Below are 4,638 nucleotides of genomic sequence, written 5' to 3'. Positions count from 1 at the left end.
GTGGTGCAGGAAGCTGACCTCATGTATGGCTGGTAAGGCCATGTGTCTTGGCCACAGGCAGTTCCAGCCAGTTGGAGGGAAAGCAGGCTGTACAGCTGGGGTGGCTTTGCGGTGCATTGGGCTGGCAGTCCGGAGGCAGCGGTTGTTTTCCTTGCTGTGTCGTTGGGGCACTTCCCCTCGGTGCCTTGGTTTCCCCACCTCCGCTGTCCGGATGGTGATGTATCTCACCTGTCTGGGTGGTGGGAGAGTAAATTCATTAGCATCTGGAAAAGGCTGTGCTTCTTTGATGCCCAGCACTGCAGAAGCAATAGGGTATGAAATAATTAGTTGCTGCCTTGCTACGCTGCTGAGGGCATGGGTGTGGTGGGTCCCCACCTTGCTCAGCAAAGAGGCACTGGGCTGCTTTGCCTGGGCTGAGTCTGCCCTGGTGAGAGAAAGGCTGGGCCCTAGGGAGCTGGGAGCCTGTGATGCTTCCCCATGGCCTGGCTTTGATCTGCTTCTCTGTTTGCGGAGGCATGGGCTCACTCCAGTAGGGCAAAGGGCTGATGAAACAAATCCCGTGCTGGGTGGAGTCCTTCAGAGATGAGGGCTGAAAACCCAGGGTGCTGGCTGGCTTCTTCCTCCTCAGCATTGCTGTTCCCGTGTCCTCCCCACCTTTGCTGTGCTCCATGCCAGAAGTCGTTTTGTTTCCGGCTCATTTGGGAGGATGCATGCTGCAGACACGTGGGGTGATTCTGGCTAGGACTGCTTCCAGGGCTGCCGGCTCTTGGATTCGGTTCTCTCAGCACCCAGGGAACTTTGCAGCTTAGCACCTGCATCGCTTTCCCCTTGCTGCTTGTCCAGCTGTGTGTGGTGTGTATACACAGTCGCTCAGCCCTGCCTCTGGGCAGGCTTCTTGGGCCCCGAAGGGTGGGGAAGGGCTCTGAAATGCTGTTGGGGAAACACAACTGGGGCAGCCTCAGCCTGGCACCTGCTCAGTGGGTTAGAGGTGCACTTACCATGGGGAGCCTGAGTCCAAGCCTGGCTTGGATGACCCTGCAGGCAGGAGGCGAGCTGAGGGGGCGGCCATGTGCAGCTGTTGTGAGGGCAATCCTGACACAGCTTTTGTTTTTTCCACTGTAGCCCGTGCTTGTACTCCAGGGGTCAGCAACCCACAGCACACGTGCCAAGCACAGCACGCAAGGCCATTTTGCTCGGCACACCACTGCCAGCCCGGGCTCTAAGCAGCTGCTGCCAGCCACGGAGCCCAGGCTGCTCCCAGCAGGCGGCTGGGAGGCTGCAAGCCGTGCGCAAGCAGACCGGGCTCCATGGGCCAGCTGCAGCCAGGAGGCTGCAAACAGATGCTACCGTCTCTGGCAAGTCGGCGCTCCGGCACCTTCCAAAGTAGACGTTGTTTTTTTTTGGCACTCCAGCCAAAAAACGTTGCCTACCCCTGTTGTACTGTGAACTCTGAGGGTGGCAGGGCGAGTGGGAGAAGGAGGGGTGCGGGAGGGGCACCTGGAGGGGCATCTGCAAGGACAGAATGTGCTGACACTGCTGAAGCCGAGGCGCGCTCTGCTCCCTGCCCTCCTGCGTGGAGCCCTGCAAGCCCGTTGCTGGCCTTGCCAATGCTGTGCTGTAGCTGAATGGCACTACTGGAGGAAGAAGCTTCCCTTGGTGGTGGCAACTCAATACTGGGGGGATGCCCATGCCTGTTACCAAGCCTCTAGCTTCCATGCACGTGGGCAGGAAACCAGGCATGCTGATGCTGTTCCAGGCTCCTGGCCCTTGCTGCAGTGAGGTGTGGCCCCGTGGCAGGGCAGGGGCAGTTCAGGAGCTCCACATTGGCCACTCGGGCTTGGCCCATGTTCATGTACTGGGATCTCCTAGAGGATTGAACTCTGACCAGCTAAGGCTGCTTTGCTGCTGAGTGAGGGCTTCTATGTGGGGTTGTAATAAGCTTTAACTCAGAGCTTCCAGCCTTTCCTGGCCTGGGGGCAACCATGCTGAGGAAGTAATGTCCAGTCAGCAACATCCTCCATCACTCCCTCAGGGCAGTCTTGTTTTTCACTCATTTTTCTGCATACACAAGGAACTTTGGAGGGTTTTGAGGGCAGTATCTTATATGCAGGGATCCTGGTTTTCTCTGATTTAAAAAAAAAAATCCCCAATTTTCAGGTTAAATTACTCAAAATGCACATTTTTCCATTATTAAAATGAAACACCAGTAATACATAGATAGATAGCTAGATAAATAACTTTACATTTAGTGGTGTTTCATTTTGATCACATGAAAATGTGTTTTTTGGGTTACTTTTTTAACCCCAAAATTAGGGATTTTTTTAATCGGAGAAAACCAGGATCCCTGCTTGTGAGTCCCATGGGTTAGGTCTGCTGTGCTGCCTGCTAGAGCAGGGGCTCTGGACCCAGTGATCTCAGGAGGTCCCTTCCAGCTCTAAACTTCTGTGACTCTGTTAAGTACTGGTTTCACACCTTTCATTCACTTATCCTTGCTTCCCCAGTGCCTGCCTATAGACCAGTCACTGAGAACTGGCTGGGCTGGTCAAGGGAAGGCTGTTTTGGGGCCTGGTCAAGGGAAGGTGAGAAGCACTTCATGATAGTATCATGAGGCTGATTAGACTGAGCTTTTTCCAGGGGGGTTGGCGCTCATCAGGAAAGGGGAAAGGACACCATCACTCCCAACAACTAAGCTGACATATGGGCATAGGGAGTTCTCTAGCCCTTTTTCCTATACCCAGCCCAGAATCTTGCTCTGCTCCATCAAGAGGCACCATGGGAGTCCACTCAGTGGTTTGAGGACCTGGTTCAGTCCCCCTGGCCAGGAGATGAGAAAACAGTGAGAAGGAGTGTGAGATGGCAGGTCTATGCCCTGGGTGAGCAGGTAACAATCCTTGTCTCCCTGTTTTCCGCTGAGAAGGGCTCATCTGGAGGTGTCCTGGTGGCTGGCTGGGTTTTGTCATGGAGTTCGCAGGGTTGGCCATGCCAAGCTGGGCTGCTGGCCTGCCAGGTTCTGTCCACCTGCCTCCTCTACCTGTTGCTCTAACGCAGGGGGAGACCCTTGCCTACATCCTGTGTGCCAGTCGGGCTGTGCTGGAGTGTGTGGGGTGAAAAGGATCCTGGGGATGTAATTCTGGCAGAGCCAAGATGCTGCCTGGGGCTGTATCTTCTCTGTGCCATGCCCTGCTGGAGATGCTGACTACTGTTGTGGAGTTCAACAGGATTATTCCTGGTGAACCCAGCTGGAGATCTGAGGTTGGGATGTGTCTTCCTTTTGGAAATGCAAAACTCTCGGTTCAGAGATGTTACCTTTTATTAGACCAACTAAGAAATTGCAAAAAAAACCCTGTCTTTTTCTGCAAGCTTTTGGGCTCACACACCCTTTATTAGGCTCAGGGAAAATTAAAGATGGTAAAAAGTCCCCTTTTGGAACACCTCATCTGAGGAGGCAAATGGGAAGCAAAAGGTTTAGCTGATGCTTCCCCTGTGTAGATGGTATCTTCATGTGCCATCTCACTAAGGGGTGTTTGGTTCTGGTAGATCAAGGGGGAGAGACACCAGGTTGAGGATGTGCCAGTAGATATGGAAACCCCTGGTGCTGTCAGACAGTGTTTGGGGCTGCTCAGGGGTCCCTGAATCTTGCTGGGAATGCAGTAGAGTTATAGCTCTCCTTATGCCCCCATCCCTTTGTTTGTATTGAGCTGGAGCTTTGAGACTCCAGGGTGTCCCTATAGCTTTAGGGGAGGAGGTGGAGACTACAGGGCAGAGATGGGATGGGCCTGAGACCTTTCTCATGGCAGCTGTAAATCACTGGACTCTTCTTCCCACCCTTTCTTCACTGAGATGAAAAGGGGAGAGAGGCCCATTGTCTTGGCTGGTGTGGTGGGGGAGGTGGGGAGGGCAAGTGGGGCTGACCTCTGAAGAATGGCCTGCAGGGTCTTTGCTGCTTGGGTTTGCTGCTGGAGTGGGCATGCAACATAGCTGTCAGCTCCAGGGTGTGGTTGCAGGGGTTTGTGGTGGGGAGGTGGGGTTTCCAACCGGTCCATGGCTGTGTGCAGCTCCAGGCTTGCATGGCCCTGGGATGCCTCACTGAGGTAGTCATGGAGGTGCAGTTCAGACCCACCCAGAATAGCAAGTGTGGGGTTGCAGTGCCCACCCCTTGCTTGCCTTGGCTCCATGCACAGCCTGTACAGACATTATCTGTTGCTGCCTAGGCAGGGAAAGGGATGTGGGAAGTACTTTAACACTTCACTTACCTGGTTTGGGAAGCTTCACTGTAAGCCCCCATCTAGCCCACTTCCAAGGCTCTAATTCTATAGGCCCATCAGCCTGACTTTTCTATCCCGGGGAAGATCTTAGAAAAGTTTAGTAAAGATGTCATCCTTAATGGACTGGCTGACACCAACATCCTAAGGGATAGCCAGCACGGGTTTGTTGCGGGTAGGTCTTGCTAGACTGATCTCATTTCCTTCTACGACCAGGTGACCTATCACCTGGGCAAGGAAGAAGAGATTGATGTCATATATCTTGACTTCAAAAAAGCCTTCGATCTGGTATCCCATGATCACCTCTTGGCAAAACTGGCCAGTTGTGGCCTTGGGTCCACCACGATCCACTGGCTGGGAAATTGGCTCCGTGGTC

The 4,638-nt window shown here is 53.7% G+C and overlaps 1 protein-coding gene across 1 annotated transcript in view; it reads left to right on the top strand.

Annotated features, from left to right (window-relative positions):
* Window positions 1–4,638, top strand: part of PLXNA1 (plexin A1) — a 265,521-nt gene that overhangs the window by 21,086 nt on the left and 239,797 nt on the right. The gene's annotated exons all lie outside the window — the stretch shown is intronic.

Source organism: Gavialis gangeticus, unplaced genomic scaffold, assembly GCF_001723915.1.
Source record: "Gavialis gangeticus isolate Ggan-Ray unplaced genomic scaffold, GavGan_comp1, whole genome shotgun sequence".
In the NCBI taxonomy this organism is placed as follows: domain Eukaryota; kingdom Metazoa; phylum Chordata; order Crocodylia; family Gavialidae; genus Gavialis; species Gavialis gangeticus.
The sequence above is the reverse complement of the archived record's forward strand: the minus strand, read 5'-3'. Positions and strand labels throughout refer to the sequence as shown.